Source organism: Heptranchias perlo, chromosome 19 (assembly GCF_035084215.1).
Source record: "Heptranchias perlo isolate sHepPer1 chromosome 19, sHepPer1.hap1, whole genome shotgun sequence".
Lineage (NCBI taxonomy): Eukaryota > Metazoa > Chordata > Chondrichthyes > Hexanchiformes > Hexanchidae > Heptranchias > Heptranchias perlo.
In genome coordinates this window covers 42960703-42982729 of record NC_090343.1, presented here as the reverse complement: position 1 = coordinate 42982729, position 22027 = coordinate 42960703, and the positions used below count along the sequence as shown (strand labels likewise).

Sequence of the window (22027 nt, the reverse complement as noted above, 5' to 3'; positions counted from 1 at the left end):
AATTATAGACAAGAAAATATTTAGTGACTGAATTGTTGAGATTTAGGGAAAGGAAGGTGTAAGATCAAATGATTTGCTTCTGAAGAAGTTGCCTCTGAAGTTCTCAGTGCTGAACATTTATACATCAATTACGGCCCCCTTCTGCTCTCTAGCTGGTTGGCTGGATAGTCATCAGCAATCAATCTCTCGGGGATTGATGTACCTTTAGAATATGGCATTGTGAGGCCCACATTAAGCCTCATCTGGCAAGTGTGCAGGTGCACTTATCATGGGCCGTACAGGAGATAGAATCACGGAATAACACAGCACAGAAGGAGGCCATTCGGCCCATCGTATCTGTGCCGATTCTTTGAAAGAGTTATTCAATTAGTCTTACTTCCTTACTCTTTCTCCATTGCCCTGCATATTTCTCCTTTTCAAATATGTATCCAATTCCCTTTTGAAAGTTACTACTGAATCTGCTTCCACCGCCCTTTCAGGCAGAGCATTCCAGATCATAACAACTTGTGTGTAAAAAAGTTTCTCCTCATTACCCCCCCTGGATTTTTTGTCAATTATCTTAAATCTGCGTCCTCTGGTTACCGATCCTCCTGCCACTGGAAACAATTTCTCCCTATTTTCAGAAGGAGCAGATGTCTGGTGGAAACAGATTCCGTAACAACTTCCTGTCCCTCCACTCCCACTTTGCCAGGATTCCACCCCCCTCCCCACCACCAAAAACAATTTCTCGGCTCTTGCGTACAGCACAATTAAACATGTCGGTAGCAGAAAAAAATCTGCCACATTTTTCTCATGAGCTCAAATATCCCAGGAATCATTCAAAAAAACACATCACTTATTTCATATCTCCCATGAACGCCTACCAATCTTGAGCCTCACTGTGACCAACAACACAGGGGATTTGCCCAGTGAGTGTTCAGTTTTAGGTCTGTAATGCCCACTCCGTTGAAGGAGCTGACACTCAGAATCTGTATGGGTTCGCCAGATGCCGAAAGAAAATGTCAGTTATGAGATCTCGCAATGGCGCAAATCATTTTGAGGCCTCGTTGCTTTCATGAGGTAATGTTTGGCAAGTTTTCATTTGATTATAAGTGTAGGTCACAGTGAAATAAGATGAAATCATCGTTACTTAGAACGCCACATGGTTTCTCTCCCTCCTCGAGAAACCTAGTTTCTTGACGTCGGAGGGAAAGATATTTAACATAGAAACATAGAAAATAGGAGCAAGAGTAGGCCATTCGGCCCTTCGGGCCTGCTCCGCCATTCAAAATGATCATGGCTGATCGTCTAACTCAGTACCCTGTTCCCACTTTTTCCCCATATCCCTTGATCCCTTTAGCATTAAGAAATATAAAGGGATCAAGGGATATGGGGAAAAAGCAGGAACAGGGTACTGAGGAAGACTCATGTGTAGAGAACCCAAGAAACAGGGGATCAGAGCCACTGACCCGAATTACCGTAGTCCAGGTGTTGTGCTGTCCTCTATCCAACACTTGAAGACTGTGTGCCATTCCCTGGCAGCTGGCATGTCATTTCCTGTGTAAGGCACGACAGCTGGCATGTCATTTCCTGTGACACACCACAGCAGGTGTCCATTCACTGTGTAAACACTGTGTGCTATCTAATATAAAGAGGAAGCCTTGCCATGAGGACCCCTTTCAAAACTCAAAATCAATCTTTAACGCACTTCTTTCTGCCTAGCCTTGAATTCACACTGCGGAGTAGCATACAAACCGTGAGGTACATTTGTGTGAAATACCTCTCCTCGCTATGCAAACCCGGTTCATAATAAATGGGCTAATGCCTCCACTAAAATAGTGGAGAGCGGAGTATCAGACACACACGTTAAAAGTTGTCCTTCATTATCTCATGGCGTGATTTTAAGGCCTCTGAGTTTTAATTTTTGTTCTGGCATTCTTTGGCTGTTTTACACGATTAGACCAATTCACTTTTTCTTCCTAAATAGATTGTGTGGTTATAACAGCAAGGTATGTTGGAGAATATCTATCTCTATCTATAGATAAATATATTCACTTTTGTACAATTTTTACTGAAACCAAGACAGAATGTCTAATATAAGAATTGTGGGTCGGATAAAATGAAGCAATATGGGCAAGTGAAGTTGGTCTTTCTGAAATCCTTGACTCAGGAGGAGAAGAATCTTAAAGTTGACAAACAGGAAGCAGAAATTTCTTACTTTACTAGCTGCCAGGAAGGCATGCCAGCAGAGACAAGCATGATGAGAGAGTTAAACACTGTCTATAACTTCAGATAATGGTATAGGATATTGATGAGGTCAAAGCTTCCATAATCGTTTATGTTCAGCAATCTCATTGATAACCTCAGGGTCATAAACGTTCAACAAAAGATAAAGTTGATGACCAGAGGGTCGCAAGATGAAACTTGGCGACATAAGTGAAATGTAGAAGTCAAAACATTACCATATATTGGCAATGAAATGGGTATAAAAAGGGAAAGACTCTTGAAATTTGTCACTTTTGGAGAATAGGAGAAAGCACCCGAACCCAGCTAAGTACCTCAAGCGTTCAACTGCTTAATTACAGCTTGTATTAGAATAGGTCTGATAGACTCTTGTTACCTGTCTATTAATGTAGTGCTTAATAAAGTTTACATGGACTTTTGACTAATAAAGTGTTGGAGCACAAATTGCTCCGGAAATAACGGAGAGCTCAACAGTGCTCCCCGTTGTTAGTGGCGAAATGGTGAGCAAGTTCCGGCATTCACACAAGCTCAGTGAAACACGGAAACAGAGAACTCGCTCCTAGTGGTTCGCCGGTGATATGACAGCTTCGAATTAAAGGGCCATCGCACACTGCAATCAGAGAAATCATTGAAAAAGTACAAACTTGTTTATCTGCCCAGCTGGAAAGTAACTAATTACACCACCAAACAGGTACGCTTAAAAATACCAGGTCTAAACTAAGTCTTAATGACTGGCAAACAACTAAAAATTAACTTTTAAAAATGTGGAGTCTCATTACTCCTTATTTTAATAGTGTTTTGTCATTAAAAAACATTTTTTAAAAATTAACATTTTTTTTTTTACTTTTTCCTATTGTCTTTTTAATTTAATTCAATTATTTCTTTGGCTTTTTATTTATTTTTTTATTTACAATGACATACAGAATACTAACTTTAAATGAATGAAGTCTGCTTGCTTGCTTGAGCAATGCAGCCTGAATCTGTGGGTGTGACTTCTCTTCCTGGCAGATTTTGTGGGCGTGTCTTCTCCAGCCGTGCGGCAACTCACGCTGCTCAGAGGCTGGGTTGATAGCGCACAATTTTTTAAAAGTTCAAATTCAAGCAATTTGACGCTACAGCGGGAGTGGCAGTGACTGTTGCTTGCCGCTCGGAGCAAGCTCTGGCCCAATACTGGCCCAGTTGAACTGAGTAGAACCCGAACCTAACGGGGTCCAACCACTTGCAAGTGCAGTAAGGACAACGTGATCCCAGAAAAACTATATTTGGGATTAAGCAGACAATCTCAGAGTCTTCTCTTGACTGAATGCACATTCAGGCAGTCTGATATTAGCATGTAATAGCTCTGTGTACAAGGCGCAAAAGCACAGATAATACAGTCTATGGTAAAAGTTTGCTGAGGCAGGAGAAGTGGAGTGTAAAACTTTGCTATTGACATGCAGAAGAACCAGCTAATCCAACAGTTTCAAAGGTACAAATTAAAATCAGCAGATACACCTAGGGTGCTTTTTTGCAATTTGTATTTTCAATTCAATTTAAACTAATTTAAATCCTTTATCTGGCAGAGTCATTGCTCCTCCAAGCCAGTTCCCCCATGATTTAATTGGCTCCCTACCAATTAATCAAAAAATACTTTCAAATCAACAGTAATTGAAAAAGGAAAAACAAAGAGATATTGAAGTTACTAAGGGTTTAAGAAGGGAAGAACAGGTCAATTCAAAATAGGTCCAGAAGCTAAATGCAGCCTTCTCTGAAAGTCCCGCAAAGGATCCAATCTCCCAACAGGTAGATTTGTCCCAACCAACCAACCAAATCCTGTCAACTTGCTAAATTACCATAGCCCACCAAGCAGCGTGTGCAGAATTGTCCCAATCATCACAATCAATCCACGTTCTCGTCTGTGACTTCAAAAAGTAAACGTAGATTTTTTTTTAAAAAGAGTAAAATTAATGAAAATCAGTGCTGATGTGATTCCCTCTCAAAGTTATTGACTTATGAAGGGGTTGAAAATGGAGTAGATTCTTTATACTGGTGGAGCTCCAGTCACAGTTAGTCTGAGATTTGGATTGTGGTTTCGGATGTTTATCACGATCTTGCTTATTCTCTGTTATTTACTTCATAATTTATTTTGGGGGGGTTGGGGGTTGGATTTGCAGTATTCGCTTCAGATGCAAGTACTTCATTTATTTACTTATTCTTTCCTCCCCTCTCCCCAAGGCCTCCCTCCTTTATCTCAGTTATTTACACAATTATGCAAGATTTCTTTTCTTTACCCGTATTTCCAACAGCAGTCTTGTTGAAGCTGTCACTGGTCATTGAAGTAGGGAACTTTTTCCCACTGTTGAATTATTTAGAAATACATAGGCCCCGATATATACGGGAAGGCGGGGGAAGGAGCAGGGGTGACTTTTAGTGGCTGGGAAACCCAGAAATATGGGGAACGCAGCGGTTCTGCCGAATTTAACGACAGGATCTCATTTTGCATTTTTTTCCTCCGTCTCCTGCCCGGCAGCCGGTCAGATGGAGAGGCTGTCGGGCAGGGAGCCCTGCGGTAGTAGGCCGCAGTCGTGGACCGGAGGGAGGGAGGCAGAGTTCATCGTGGGGTGGGGAGAGATTGTGGGTCGGCATCAGATCGCAAGGCGGGTATCGGATCGCAGGGTGGAAAAATCACGGGGTTGGGGGCCTGGAGATCATGGGGTTCAGAGATCACAGGACAGGTCGGCGGATCATGGCAGGTTTGCTTGGGGAGCTGGGTGTGAAGCACTCCTGCTCCTCCTGGCCCACAAGCAGTGCTGGAAAAGCACTTACCCGCTGGATCTGGCAGTTCTCGCCTCCCTTCAGCTGTCTGGTTTCCCAAGCCCTGGGAAAGCCGGCCTGCAACCGTTAAATCTACATGGCAGCTAAAATCTGAGGCACGCAGCCTCATTAACATATTTAAATTACTGACCCACCTCTCGAGAGCAGGTTACTTGCCGGACCCTCAACCCGCCCCGGTTAACCCAGAAGTAGGCGTATTTGCAGTGAGTTGGAGGTCAGATTTCTCATTTTATAAGAATTTAACCACCCTCCCACTCCCCCCCCGCCTATTGTGGGAGGGGTTAAAATTCTCCCTGTACAGTCTACAGTGCAGAAACAAGTTATTCCACCTAACTGGTCTATGCCGGCATCTATGATGCAAACGAGCCTCCTCCCAACCTAATTCATCTAACCGTATCAACATAACCTTCTACTCCTTTCTCCCTTGTGTATTTATCGAGCTTCCCCTTAAATGCTATTCATCTCAACTACTCCATGTGGTAGTGAGTTCCACATTCTAACCACTCTTTGGGTAAAGAAGTTTCTCCTGAATTCCGTCTTGGATTTATTAGTGACTCGATTATATTTATGGCCCCTAGTTTTGGTCCCACCAAAAGTTGAGATCCCTGTAATCACAACCTTGAACAATAGTATTACCATAATGCAGGCCTTGATAGCTGACTGGGTGTGACCATCAAGCACGTCAAAGATATTCCCCATCCAGCCCCAGTATAAACTTAACCAGATATAGCCAGAAGAATAGAGCCACAAATCCCAGAAGGTAATAATGAGAAGGCACTGGTACAGCCACACTTGGACTACTGTGTACAGTTTTGGTCACTGTACCACATCAAGGCTATCCAGGAGTCACCAGAAAAACATGAGCTATTGGTTTTTGGGACTGGCCAGAAGGACTGTAGAATCTTGTACTTTCCTATTTTTCTCTGTAATTTGATTGGTTTTGTGATTGGTAGCCCTTAGTTGGCAATTGGTAACTCTCCTTACCTGTCTATAATTCAGCAAATTAGCATAGTTAAGAGAACACAGGTGATTTCTGAGCCAATGAGGCATTAGTGTGACGGACACTTCGTATGTGTGACATTCTGAAGTGTAATGGACAATTTTGCTGCACTCTACAGGGGTCCCTTAGATGCAAAATATTTCATTATATAAATAGATAAATATAGTAGCTGAGAAGGGCCTGGTTGCTGATACTGTGGGCTCAATCACTCTCCTAATGGCTCCTCTTTCTACCAATCTGTAAGGGTCTTAAGGTCCTGGAGGCTGCAGATTTGCAGCATGAAATTGTTCATAACTCAACACTAACCATCGCTCAGAAAAGCCACAGGCAATGTGCAGTATAAATAAACATTTCACAGAGGTGTTCTTATACTGGCATTAAAGAACGTAGTAGAGAAGAGGGAGCTTTACTCTCTATTTGTATAGAGAGCGCTATACCTGACTTGGGACTACTTAGTGTAAAAAGTGGAAGACAGGCATTCAATTCCCAGCAATGACATCTCGATGAGCAAAAAAAAGTAACAAAAATTCGGTAATTCATTTTGAAACAACTAATGACTGTTAAAATACTAACATTGCAACTTCAGAATTAAAATGTTCTTTTTGCTCAAAGTGATACTTGACTTGTATGGATTGTACTTGCATATTATTAACTGAACATTAGATGGCCCTCTAATGGGAGTAAGCATATTGTAGAAATTACACTTCTCTTGTATTACTTTGCTATTCTTTGACGGAATATTCTCGAGCGTCTGGAAATAAAAGTGGTTAGTTATTACCACACCAATTCGAGTGTTTATTCAGACTTAAAAAAACTGTCTTTTACAAAGTATTTGAGAAACATTTTTCCAGTGATTGTCCAAATTGTGTGACCAGATGACAGAATTTGCAGTGAAACATATTATTGTATTATGAGAACTTCATTGCTCATGAGAGAAATTGTAACACATATGTTGTGCTCCTCAATGATCAAGGTAGAACTTCTAAGTAGATATATTTATGCAGTCTCCACAGGTACCTGGCTTCTTAAGTAAAAATCAACCCGCGTTCAAGGAGTTTTGATGACCTGGTAATTGATTGAATCTCAAGTAGTCTTTCACCCTTGCTCAGAACAATCATATTTAATGAATTACACTGGGCTTGCACCATAGTGCATCCATGTATGATTCAGTCAGATCCAACAATGGATAAGTACATTGTAGTTGATGGGTCCGCAACAGGACTCAATAGTTGCTTTTATACTATTTTAGACCCCCCCCAGACCCTGGCCCGTCCCCCCAGACCCTGGCCCATCCCCCCAGACCCTGGCCCATCCCCCCAGACCCTGGCCATGCTAGCACTGATGCACAGGTCTCATGCAGCTGGCGACTGCCCGAAGGTTAATCCTCACAGCAGGCCTTTGTGAATCTGACGGAAGTCTCACTTAAAAAAAAAAACAAGCCTTCCCAGATGCCAGCCTTAGTGCATCCTGGCATGGCTTACCTTCATATGAGGCTCAGTTGGTAACAAACCCGCCTCTGAGTCGGAAGATTGTGGGTTATCAAGTCCCACTCCAGAGACCAACAAATATTGTTCTGGCCAACATTTATCCCTCAACCAACACCACTAAAACAGATTATCTGGTCATTATCACGTTGCTGTTTGTGGGACCTTGCTGTGCTGGCTGCCACATTTCCTAGATTAGAGCAGTGACTACACTTCAAAAAGTACTTAATTGGCTGCAAAGTGCTTTGGAATGTCCTGAGGTGGTGAAATGTGCTATATAAATGCAAGTTTTTCTTTTTTTAATACTACAGCCAACTGCCGAAGGCTGATGCATCAGGGATTGGTGAAGCTAGCATGGGTATAAAAGCATCTAGTGTTGTCACAAGCATTATTTAACACATTGGTAATAATGAATATAGGAATAAGTATACTTAAGTCAATACACTTCAATGCTGTGCAATGTTCTTCTTGTGTTCACCACCTTAAATTGCTTCCACCACTGACAGGTCTGTAAACACCAATATTTCACCTCAGTATTCTACACCTCAAAATGTTTTTCTCCAGACACTAGCCAAGTTTGGGTGGGCAAATTCCACTCCGTGTCCAGCATGCCGACACCAGGAGTAACTTTGGACGACTGTAGCATTGCTGAAATAAACACAGGAATGGGCCAAATGGAAAGGTCATGTTGATTTCCATTGTCAGCCATTTCCAAATTACATTAAACTGTGGACTGTAAATCATTAATTGGTCATGGCACCATTATTTTCTTATTCAGGATATTAAGGCACAAATTCTTGAAAAAGCCAAAAATTGTGATCATTTTTTGAGGGCAACAGCTAATAAACAGCAATTAGAAAATGAGTTTGGCTCACTGGTGCTTTAAGATATGGTCTTTGGGTGGATATATGTTGTTAAGACAGTATAAGAGCTCCACTGTGTATCCTATGTCCATTTGTTTCTGTCTTTCAAACTGTTACTGGGTACAAAGTTGAAAATGTCCCATTGCATGCATAGTCATCCCTCGACTTGACGACCGCAAAGCTCTGAAACAATAAATAAGCTGGAACGGAGCAGGTTATCTTTTTCTGATCACACTGTTGTATTTTGCTCATGCGCGGCCTTCATTTCGAGAAGTGACTGGTGGCTTCAGTCCCAGCTCGTGCTTCAAACCCTTGACCTCAGAGTTAGAGGAAGATGTAACCTCCTGCTCGTGATAGACAGTCAGGATGAAAGTCAATGCAGCAACAGCTGCTTGTGTGAGCATGTTATCTCAGCAAAATATTCACCCAAACACTGGATTGCTCCTTTGTTGTATTCCATCTATCAGTTGTTTCTTTCGCACACTCATCTATCCATCTCCCAGGCATTCATCCTTTGATTTCATACCTTAATGATATGCCCTCTCAGGTAGATGTAAAAGGTCCCACGGAACTCTTTTGAAGAAGAGCGGAGGGTTATCCCTGGTGTCCTGGCCAATATTTATTCCTTAACCAACATCACTAAAAAAAACTGTTGCTGTGTCTGGGGCCTTGCTGTGCGCAAATTAGCTGCTGAGTTTCCTACATCACAACAATGACTACACTTTCAAAAAAAAATACTTGATTAGCTGTAAAGCACTTTGGGACGCCCCGAGATCATGAAAGGCGCTATATAAATGCAAGTCTTTCTTTCAATTATCCAGAACGTACCAATGCAAAAGAAAGAGCTTGCATTTATACAGTGCCTTATTATATCATCAGGATGTCTCAAAGCACTTCACAACCAACAAATTACTTTTGAAGTGTAGTCACTGTTGTGATGTAGGCGAATGCAGCACCAATTTGAGCACAGCAAACAGTAAGTAAATGATCAGTTATTGGCCTGGAATTTGCTTTGGGCAGCAAACAAATGGCGCCCGCTGCTCATTCATAGAATCATAGAGTGGTTACAGCACAAGAAGGAGGCCATTCAGCCCATCGAGCCCATGCCGGCTCTTTGTAAGAGCAATCCAGTTAGTCCCATTCCCCCGCTCTTTCCCCGTAGCCCTGCAAATTTTTTCCCTTCAAGTATTTATCCAATTCCTTTTTGAAAGCCACGATTGAATCTGCTTCCACCACCCTTTCAGGGAGCGCATTCCAGATCATAACTACTCGCTGTGTAAAAACGTTTTGCCTCATGTTGTCTTTGGTTCTTTTGCCAATCACCTTAAATCTGTGTCCTCCGGTTCTCGATCCTTCCGCCAATAGGAACAGTGACTCCTTATTTACATTATCTAAATCCTTCATGATTTTGAACATTTCTATAAAATCTCCTGTTAACCTTCTCTGCTCTAAGGAGAGCAACCCCAGCTTCTCCAGTCTATCCACGTAGCTGAAGTCCCTCATCCCTGGAACATTCTAGTAATCTTTTCTGCAACCTCTCTAAGTCCTTCACATCCTTCCTAAAGTGTGTGCCCAGAATTGGACACAATACTCCAGCTGTGGCCAGTGTTTTATAAAAGTTCAATGTAACTTCCTTGCTTTTGTACTCTATGCCTCTATTTATAAAGCCCAGGATTCTGAATGCTTTTTTAATTGCTTTCTCAACCTGTCCTGCCACCTTCAACGATTTGTGCACATATGCTCCCAGGTCTCTCTGATCCTGCACCCCCTTTAGAATTGTACCATTTAGTTTATGTTGCCTCTCCTCATTCTTCCTGCTAAAATGTAGCACTTTGCACTTCTCTGCGTTAAATTTCATCTGCCATGTGTCCACCCATTCCACCAGCCTGCCTATGTCCTCTTGAAGTCTATCACTGTCCTCCTCACTGTTTACTACACTTCCTAGTTTTGTGTCATTAGATGTAAACTTGCCCACAAACGATCCACGGTCTTTAGTGCCGGAACGTCCTCTAATGGTGAACTGCAAAAAATGCAGCGTCCTCTCCTGGGCACCTGTGAGCTGGGAAAGGAGCTCTTTGGTTGAGGGGACAATCAGATTAAAGCATCCTTCACAAGCTGCGCAGAGTCATAACCAGGAAGTGAAAGCTACCACAGTGAATTCAATGTAAAATCAGTTGGAGAAAGCAAAATTAAAAGCGGGTAAGAAAGATTAAATTAAAAGACAGAGATAAAAAGAGACAGAAATAACATTAAAATAATTTTTTAAAAATTTTATATCTCCAACAATTGAAATTGGAAGGAATGAGACTCCACACTTTTAAAAGTTAATTTTCAGTGCCAGAAAGGTTGTTTAGCAGTCATTAAGACTTAGCACGCCATTAAAAGTTAGTTTAGACCTAAAAAATGCAGCATATCTTTTTCTGTATAGATTAGTTGGTTTCCAGCTGGGCAGGAGAGCAACTTCTCGCTGGTCCATTCATTTTACCGGTGAGATCTCCTCCCTGTGCAGCTTTCAAATGAGCAGGGATTTGCCCATTGGACTGCGCAAGTGCGCTCGCCGGAAGTTGCTTTTCCATTTGCCCTGAAATAATGGTGAGTGCTGTTTGGCTCTCCATTATTTTTGGAGCAAATTCTGGGCTAATATAATTTTGGTAGTGTTGGTTGAGGGAGGAATGTTGGCCAGGACACCAGGAGAACTCTCTGCTCCTCTTCAAATAATGCCATGGAATCTTTTACGTACATCTTACCAAGCAAATCAGGCCTCAGTTAAACATCTCATTCGAAAGACACCACCTCTGTATTGCATTGGAGTGCCAGGCTGGATTATGCGCTCAAGTCCTGGGATGGGGCTTGGACAGTTGACCTTCTGACTTGAAATGATTCAACTGAACTTAGCTGGAACTTTCATTTATGCCCGTAAGTTTCTTAAAGTAAATGAAAATGTTTCGTAAAACCTATGGAGTGCCTTCATCTTTGCTAAGATACATGAATAAGTCAGCCTCTGGAATACATTGCCGGCTGGTGTGGTGGGTGCTGACTCTCTTCATGTCTTCAAAAGGGAGTTGAACTGGTTCTTGACTGGGGCAGAGATTGCATCATATAGAAGGTCTTTTATAGATAACACTTGGTCCATGTGATCTCCTGGACTGGTTTCGATCGCCCGAGTAGTTCGGAGAGGAATTTTCCAGAGTATTTTCCCCTAATTGTCCCTGGGTTTTTCCTCTACTTTTTTTGCCTCTCCCAGGAGATTATGTGGCTGTAGGTGAGGGTGGGGGTGGGGGCGAATGTCTAGTCAGGATGCTCTGGTCATCATGGTGTGTGGGATAATGGACCAGCTGGGCGTTTTCTGCCCGTCAATTTCGTATGTTCGTATGAATCACTGCCACTGACATGAACTCTACATGTCACCTGCACTAAGGAGTGTGGGTCATGATTTTGGCCATTGGTACTCAGGTTTCTTGATCCCCACAGTGGGGCTGTGCTAATCATACAATTAATGTTAAAAATTAGGATTTTTGGCACAAGTACACATGGAACAGTGAACTTGCATTACGTTTTTATAAATCTTAGTCAGTATTTCAGCTTCTGACCTTCTGAATTCTACTTTTTTGTGTGTATGTATTCTAACTATATGTAGCATTATTAAACAACCAAGTGGACAGTCCTGACTCGGGTACGAGTGGAACAGTTACAGTGCTGCACCTCACTTGCCATATTCAGGCACCTCAAACCTAACCTTAGGAAAGTGCCCTTGCTCTCTGCACTATGCTGGTGAGGGGAGCTCCATCTCTCACACCTTCTGTTGCTACGGTGCAAGGTTGCTCAAGGACCAGTGATTTGATCAGTGCTTCACTGGAGAACAAGCTTAAGGACAGATCTGTGCTGTGGACTGGATTTGTGTCCAGCGAGAACGGCATTGAAAATGGCAGAATTCATCTCGAGCCCCAGCCTTCAGCAACCGTCTCCCAGAAGTGAAGCAAATACTTCGCAGCTGGTCCCTGAAGGTAATCAAAATGCAACTAATGAATTAAATTGCACTGAGCAAATCAATAGAGGTAGTCTCGACTGTAATGAGTGCTACAGGCATATGTCAGCTCTGAAGATCCTTTGCACGACTCAAAGAAAACTCGGGACTCATCATGAGATGCTGTGGGATGTGAGGATATGCACAGGACATGTGATGGGTGAACGTCAAGTGGCATGTGAAATGTCGAACTTACGGCCAGTGGAATCACCCGATTAGATAGAATGCAGTTTATTACTGGGTAACGTCCACAGTGCTGTGAAAAGGAGCTGTACGGACACATCTAAAAATGACAGAGCTTGTATATTATAAATAGCGATATCTGTCAAAGATCTCTGCAGACTAATAATAAGCAAATGGCCTTCCAGACCATAAGCAGGTTTGGAATGAGTAAATGACATTCAGCCCCATCAATCCCACTCCATCCAGAGTCCAGGTGTGATCTTTCTATTGTGAATCCCCTCCCCATGACAGCCACCACCTGTTGATCCCCTATAATAAAGAACAGCAAGTTCCTTCCCCACCTCCCCTGAAAAAAAAATCAAGCCCTCAATTCCCTTTCTCAACAGTTATTGATGTAGCTCCTTTTAAAAAGGTATCCATAGACCCCACATGAACTACCTTCCCTGGCGGTCTGCTCCACATGTCCACGGTCATCTTCATTTTGTCCCCAAATCTCTAACCTTGCTGTTGGCTTGTAAATTTTGTATTTGTTTCTCCTAGTCCTGTCTCATTGTCCGCACTAAATATCTTGCTTACTGCAGCCTTCTCTAGACCATAAAGATCTTTTTCAAAACTCCCCACAATTTGTTTTCCAGTGAAAATAAGCTCAGTGACTTATGTCCTTCTTCATAACTATCCAGGACAAACCTAAATTATCAGACTCCTATCAAGTGAAACTTGAGCTGGGTCTTCCAATGGCTCTGATAATAAATTGGCTGTCTAAGTGTGAAAATCAGCTGTACAGGATAAGAAGAGCCCAGGTTCGGTCCCTGGTCTGTGCGGAGTTAGTTGATCTCAGGAATGGAGGTAGGATATTAAAATGAGTCTCAGATGCCCTGGGTCAGAAAGGGGGAAGCAATCAGCCAGAGTTCCCATTCCTATTTGAAAGCTAGGAACTCAGTCAAGTTTCGACTTTATTGGAGGAGAAAATTGAACATGAGCTGAACCTAACCAAGAGGACCCAAATTCATATGTAAGCTTGGATGTTGAATGTGTTAAGTCATTTCCCTCATTGCTGTAGCTGCTTTGTTCTTCTCCTTAAACCTCTCTGCCTTGCTACCCCTCTCCTCTCCTTCAAAAACTCCTCTTTAACCATGCCTTAAATCGACTCCCCCAACTCCTCTTCTATCATTGGTCAGTTTCTGTTCTCTTCTCTGCAAATCATTTTAGGATGTTTTATTCTGTCAAAAGCACTTTATAAAGGCAAGTTGTTAAGTTCACCAATTATGTGGCGACTTCTGCCAGTCAGCTGTTGTGGTAGTGGGAAGGGAGGAAATGGATGTCTCATATCCAGGAAGGATAAATTCATACAGTATGGCTTGCTTCACCTTTAAAAAGTACCTCCTATAGGCTGAACACAGCTCAAAATTTAAGTTAAAGGCACGCCAATATTTGCTTCCCAGCTGAAGGAAGTTAAAATCCTGAGCGAGATAAATGGTGACAATGAACAAACTGTTGTCGGTGTATTGGGGAGTCAACAGCTCACATTACCTGAAAACCAACACTAGAACATGCTTCTATCTAACATGCGTGTCGTGGGAACTGTATGCCATTTGTCAGAGAGTTGTGCATCATTGACTTGCCACCTGTACCTGTCTCACATATTAGGCAAATGTATAATGACTCCTCTTCACCACACAGTTTGTTCTTCTGTCAAGTATGAGTTCATCATTTAGAATGGACATGCAGCTTAACTAGTTTACAACCTACATCCGCATGAGGTGACACCAGGAAATACTGAGCCGGATGATACCAGGTGTGAGTGAATTTATAGCTTTGCAATGTACTTGGCTCATAAGCTGATCACCTCACATGAGGTATAGGATGTGCTCATCATAGAATCATACAGCACAGAAGGAGGTCATTCGGCCCATTGTGCCTGTGCCGGCTCACTGAAAGAGCTACCAATTAGTCCTGCTCCCATGCTCTTTCCCCATAGCCCTGCAAATTTTTCCTTTAAGTAGAGATCCAATTCCCATCTTTGATTAGCTGTGGTTCGCTCACCTACAGTGCCATCATTAACAGCATGGTACCAGGCTGCCCCTTGCTCAGGGGGTTTAGAAATACCAGTCCAAATAAAAACCCTCTCCATTGGAGGACATCACTAAACTTGTAATTGATTTTCCTTGCATGGAAAATATTTATTATTTGAGGAAATATTGTAGATTGAAAGTCACTGTTGGAGATTTTTGTTAGTGAACTAGTTGATTAACACGTTTGTCTGACATTTCTTATTCCACTATTTTAATCATGTGATAAGCCATTTATTACAAAGATGATGTTCCCAACAGTAATTTCTAGGTTAAATGTATATAGTATCAAGACCAACATTAAGGCAAGGCAAATACCTCCACTGTGTGACTGCCAATAAGGCATTGTGGGCTAAAAATTGGGCCGTCTAGCGCCCGTTGTTTCGGTGTTATGTGGCCTCGCGAAGTGCCAAGATGGCGTCTTGGCTGCACATGCACGTTTCTAGCGTGACGTGCGCCAGATGCCGTCTTAGTAAAGATTGTAGCGCATGCACGAGTAACGAACGCCGGCAGTATGTAAAGTAAGGAGAAAATGGAAACAATCAGTTTGCAACGCTGATTTAAAGCGATAGCCCCCAATTTGGGACTTAACGGTCCACTCAACGCACAGCCTTAACCACAACCATCTGAACATGTCTTAGAGTGCCTGGAGGACATTTAGAGCGCTATTTAAAGGGACCATGCAGGATTTACAGGTTAGTTGCTGGATTATTGCTTCTGGCTGATGATGCATTCATAACTGTTTTTGGAGGTCTCCTGTACTTGAATACTAGGACAAGGGGACATAGCCTAACATTTAGAGCCAACAAATGCAGGAGTAAAGTCAGGAAACGCTTTTACACGCAAAGGGTGGGAGAAGTTTGGAACACTGTTCTGCAAACAGCAGTTGATACGAGCTCACTTGTGAATTTTAAATCTGAGATTGACAGATTTCGGTGAAGCAAGGCTATTAAGGTTATGGGGCTAAGGTGTGTATATGGCATTAGGTCACAGGTCAACCATGATCTCACTGAATGGCGGAACAGGTTCGAGGGGTTAAATGCCACTGCCACTTGCTGCCTCCTGTTATGCCCCACCACCTCCTGCAAGAAAGCGGGTCGTGTGTCTGGATGATATGCCTGTCATGGTTGAATAGCTGCCAGTGTGTGTGGCCTGTGAGTTGTGAGTGGGCGGCTTGCAACAGTGGTAATGTGTAAGGGTGAGAGGAAGCATCTGATTGGCAGAGTTGAGTACTGATGGAGAGAGTTTATTGGTAGGTGGGTAATCGGTGGTGTAGTGCGTGGAGCAGTGGATGTGGTTAGTGGTGCAGTTGGTAGGAGACGCCACTTGACAGTTGATCTCACTCACCTTGACCACTCATGTCAAAGCATTGAACTTCTTCCTGCACTGCATCCATGTTTGTGGTGCTGTGCGCTTGGCATTGACTTCGTCCCCCTCTGCCTCCCACTGCCTTTTGAGCCTATGTCTGGAGGACTTCTTGTCCCCCTGCGGATATAGGGTGTCCCTCCTTCTGACCACCTCTTGCACCAAGGCCTCTAGTACATCAGCAGAGAACCTTGGTGCATGCACTCTGAGGCCTGGTACAAATTCAGATCAGCAGATTGGTGAGGCCTGACACGCAGATTGGAGGATGTGGGATTTAATAGTGTGCAATCTTTATTCAATGTTTTACCATAACCCAACAATTCGTAAACATAGGGATGAGACTTGCATCTTTGTTTTATGTGTGCGATGTCTGATTTCCGTTCAGACTCCGTGCACACAGCAGACAGGTACCAACTACCTTTAGAGATTTTTTGAGAGATTTAAGAGATACCCTCACCCGATTATTGGCCACGTCCAATTTAACCCCTGCTGACTTTTGTCATTTGTGAATTCTCTAGTCAGCCTCATTTGAAGCGAACATCAATCTCGTCTCCGTGACATCTTCTCTATTTGTACATTCATAAAATCAGATTTATCTAAAATTCCTAGGTGTATAGGAATGCGTAATGTTTTCAGCCCCATCCTGGTTACTGTGTCAATCAAAGTCCCATCTTAGAACCCAGTTAAAATGTCTTTTGCCTTTAACTAAATCAAGAAAATTTGGTGAAGGGCCCAGGCCTGTAGTGCAGGACACCAAGGTCGGAAAAGAGTAAAACGGAAGATGAGATGGATCAATTGGTCGTGGTTAAAGACCGTCCGGAGGACTGAGGGTGTTAAAATCCTGAGGCTTTGCTTTGAGGTAGAGTAGTAGAGAGTGAAATTTTAGCACGGTCAGATTGCACGGAGGAGACAGAGCAGGTAGGATGGTTTATTTGGAGCTTAAGAGGAACAAGGCAGAAAATTTTAGAAGAAAGACTGTTCAACTCACACAATTAGACTACAGCAACTGAGTTGCCTTGAACCATTTGTTTCACGTCACCACAGACCATGTACATGTCAAAACTGATAGAGACTACATCCCATCACTTCTGTGAGGAACGTCTCGCAAAGGAATAAAACCAATGACCTTTAGGATACAATATCTGCTTTTCATTCTCGACAAGTCGATGCAGCGTAATCCATGTACTGTGCCATTATTATCAACCCACAGCAAGTTGTATTTACAGCTAGAACATTCCATTTCCCCGATGTGATTAAAGTGGCACCTTGCTATTTGAGTTGCAGCTTATTGGTGCTGTAGTGCCAACACCTGCCCGCTGCAGATAGCTGCCAGGGGATAATTTAAACAAAGCATCATTTTGAACAGACACTCATCTCGTATTTCTCATTTTATTCCCCCTCTAACTCTCTCTACTTGTGCTGCTGATAATCTGCTGACAACGAAACTGGCTTCTTTTTTGTGAGTTGCTGTCAATTCCTTGTTGCTGAGAGCCGGTTGGGTACATCTTACTTGAAAGCAATGTCCGATTGTTAATAGATTTCAAAGAAACATGCTGTAGAGAAATTGTCATTCTTCCCTCATCAGTCTTTATTTCACTCATGTGGGATCTTTATTTCGCTCATCCAAACTCTCAAAGGGAGAACCCGACTAAAAAAATGGTACAGAAGGTTACGATTTCCCAGTCGATTAGTGACTCCAGTTTTTAGGGATGGATTAAAAAAAAGACTAAACAGACTACATCAAAAGGTAGTAAGTGTTCCTTTAATATACTCACATCCAGAAATACACCCTCAAGAAAAGCAACAAACACACAAAGAGTGAAAAAATAATGAAAACGGCTAATAGAATGTTGGCCTTTATCTCAAGGGGGCTGGAATAAAAAGGGGTAGAAGTCATATTACAGTTATACAAAGCTCTGGTTAGTCTCCATCCAGAGTACTGTGATCAGTTCTGGATACCGCTCCTCAGGAAGGCTATACTGACCTTGGAGGGGGTGCAACACAGATTCACCAGAATGGTAACTGGGCTAGAAGGGTTAAATTATGACAGGTTATATAGACTAGGCTTGTATTCCCTCCAATATAGAAGATTAAGGGGTGATGTAATTGAGGATTTGATAGGGTAGATAGAGAGAAACTATTTCCTCTGGTGAGTGAGTCCAGAACAAGGGAGCATAACCTTAAAATTAGAGCAAGGTTGTTCAGGGGTGATGTCAGGAAGCACTTCTCACACAAAAGGGTAGTGGAATCTGGAACTCTCTCTCCCCAAAAAGCTGTTGAGGCTGGGATTTCAAAACTGAGATTGATAGATTTTTGTTAGGCAAGGGTATTAAGGGTTACGAAACCAAGGCTGGTAGATGGAGTTAAGATACAGATCAGCCATGATCTAATTGATTGGCAGAACAGGCTCGAGGGGCTGAATGGCCTACTCCTGTTCCTATGAGTCAGAGATTCACTATGGAGGTGCCCATGGCTTAAGATGCTCAGTGGCTGCACCGCTTGGACACACAAAGATTATCTTGACGATATGTTATTTTATTTGATGTGTAATTCTTTCTTTAACAGTTTATTTCCTTTTTCTAAACAATTGGTGTCACCATAGGAGTATACAAGACTGAAAAAAACCATACTTTTTCCCATATATCCTTCATTTCTTTAATCCCTTTTGAATTTGCCAACATTATCCGACTCCACTGCACTCCCTGGGCAGTCTTGTTCCACACATTCCCTCTGTGAAGTAGTTAAAGCTAAACTGTCTGTCTGTTACCTTCCTTCCTCTGGACTTAAGTCTGTGCCCCTGAATGAAGAGTTTGTAGTTATATTGAACAATTCATTAGAGTCCAATTTATCTGGCATCTTGAGAACTGCGATTAGGTCACCCCAGAGCCTCTTTCCTCCAGTCTGAACATTCCTTTGCCAGGCCTCGTAACTCAGGCATCTAATCCTTGGTATCAATTCAGTTGCCCTCCTCTGTGCTATCTCCAAAATTTGGATACTCCACTGTAATACCGTAACCAGCATGAACTACGCAAGCTCACTATAACCCTTGGGACTTCTCTCAGGCTAAAAACCCTAAGATCTTGTTTCCATCCTTTACTGCTGACCCAGGTTCTACTAATAATCTGAATGAGCTATCCACCTGCATCCCCAGATCTCTCTCCTATGCAATCAACACTGCTGACCGTATACTCCCACTGGTTAGTCCCCTTCTCCAGCCCATCACTTTGCATCAGTCCATATTGTCAGCCTAATCCTCCATTTTATCCAGATTCCACTTTAATTGATCTGCTTGTCCCATTATTCTTCTGCCCATTTTGCATTGTCAGCAAACATAGCTTAATTTGAGTCCCCACTCGCAAGTCATTTCCATGAAATGTAAACAATAACGGCTCCGCAGACTCCTGCAGCACCCCCACGACCACCTTCCTGTATTTTGGTGCAGTTCTATCAACAGCTACCCTTTCCTACCTCTGATTGATCCAATTTTTGATCCACTCCAAAGCGTTCCCCCCCACCCCATCGACCCCCACCCCCTGTCATTTTGTGCCTTTCAACATGGTCACAAAAAATAAATCACTCAGCTGAGTGGGTGAATTCTGATGAAGAGCGTTGACATAAAAGGTGGAAAACTTCAGTAGACATAATACTGGATGTATAAAGATAGAAGAAAATTCTAGGATGCACAACAAAATTCCAATGAGTATTCCAAGGTCAGTCTCTGTAATCTCCTTATACCAACTGTGCCACACACCTTCCTGGGCTAATGGAAGATCCTTAATTAACTTGCTTTCAGGCCAGTGTTGGAAGATCCCTAAAAGTAGCCTAGGTAATTCTTCTTGTTTTTTCCTCCTTGGGAAAATAGCTGAACTCTTGCCTTGTGCTTCCCACAAAGGCACAGCCAAAGCTCTTAAACAACCCTGTTGGGAATTGTGTCCTGCTCTGTATGGATCATCTCCAATGTCAGTGCCACTGTGCTGTGTATTGATAGGGTGAATAGAAAAAGACCATTTCCTCTGGTTGGCAAGTCAGTTCATCAATTTATGTTTGTAAACTGTGTGTAAGGAGAGACGTTAGGAGAATTTTTTTTACTCATTTGTTAGAGCACGGAATGCTTTGCACAGGAGATAATGAAGACAGAAACCATTACATCTTTTAAGGAAAGAGCTAATAAGTATTTGAAGCAGAGGAAGACATAGCAATATGGGGAGAGATCAGGACAATGGAATTCGTTTTGACTTGCACTGGCAAAGAGCTGGCACAGCCACGAAGGGCTGAAAGTCCTCCTTCTGTATTCTAAACTTCCAAAACTCAGTAAGGATCAGGGTGCTGCAATTATTCTATTGTTGGAGCCTTGAACCAAAATGCTAAATGTGGCTTTAAAACTGTTTGAGGGAAGAATGTTTACCGTTACCTGCTGATTGCTGGGCAGTTAGCGTCAATGGACAATATGAATGGATAGTGATAAAGAAACAAGTACCTGCCTGCTGCAATTATGAAGCACTGGCCCCTATAGCCAGTCGAGGTGTTTCTTCTTTAAAAGATATAAGTTTAAGCCCAAAGATAAAACAAAAAATTGACTGATTTTTCTGGCTGTAATTGATAAAGAATTGACCTCTTAGTTAGCAGTGACCTTGTTGAAACTATAGGAAAATCAATAACATGCAAGGACTAAATGCTACTTAAAGGAATTTGTCAATTCCAAAACTTGAATTGATTCCTGTGAATAGTACATTGGGTGAAATAAAGAGCTTTACCAATTTAAGCGAGAATGGGAGGGGGTTAGTGGCAAGTACCAACAATATGAAGAACAGAGGGGTTGTAATGGGCAGTTCAAGGCTTATATTTCAGAAAATATCACTATGGTAGTGTAATGGTTATGTTACTAGACTAGTAATCCAGAGACCTGGACTAATAATCCAATAGAATATGAGTTTTCTTTCAGTAAAAGTGACCATGATCATCGTAAAAATCTAACTGGTTCACTAATGTCCTTTAGGGAAGGAAACTTGCCGTCCTTACCCAGTTTGGCCTATATGTGACTCCAGTCCCACACCAACGTGGTTGACTCTTAACTGCCCTCTGAAGTGGCCCAGCAAGCCACTCGGTTGTATCAAACTGCTATTCAAAAAGAAGGCCCTTCTCAGGACAACTAGGGTTGAGCAATAAATGCCAGCCTTGCCAGTGATGCCCCCATCCTGAGAATGAATAACAAAAATGGATAGAGACTAACATTTCATTTATGAAATGGAGATACATTGTGATCAAACTTTTTCTGTAATTATATTTTAGCCATTCTTTATCTGGTTTCCCTTTGGTATTTTCTCCAGTGCATTTTCCTTCATGCACATGAGACTTTGAAAACACCAGGTATGGAAACAATTGAACTGTTAAGTTACTTCCATCTGATTTGTGTAAACAGTGAAATCACAGGGAAAAGGTGTGAAGTGCACAGGAAAAATGATATAGAAGATCATACTGGAAAGTTGGAACTGATTCCAAGGCATCAATCTCACTGATGGGCTCAGATGCCAGGTTTTGACATCATCTAACACTTGGTGTGTGATTACTGAAATGATTCACATGTATCTATTATTCATCACTATGGTACAAGCCATTTTATTTATGTTTTTGGTCAGTTATCTTTGACCACGAGAGGAGTGAAGTTCCTTTGTTAATGAAAGATGAGCGAATGCCTGTGTATCTCCATAGGTATCAAAAATATTATACACTTCAAAGCAGCACGTTTCCACAGTTTCATTTGTGGGTCATTAATTCTGAAGAAAAGCTGGTAGACATCAATGGCCAAACCATTCACTGAAGGATTAATCACTGTGATGTAATCAATGCAGGTTCAATCAATGGTTGATTACCAGGAAATAACACTATATGTCAGTAGTCACTAAATGTTAGAACATTTGTTGTTTTTGATTTCCTCTCATTGCGTCTTTTTTTGCTCTGACTTTTATTCTCTTTCCTCTTTGTCAGTCTCTTTTGTTTCCTCT

At 42.2% G+C, this 22027-nt stretch overlaps 1 protein-coding gene across 1 annotated transcript in view; it reads right to left on the bottom strand.

The window, feature by feature from the left end:
* Positions 1-22027, bottom strand: part of LOC137335326 (cadherin-22-like) — a 342572-nt gene that overhangs the window by 310706 nt on the left and 9839 nt on the right. The gene's annotated exons all lie outside the window — the stretch shown is intronic.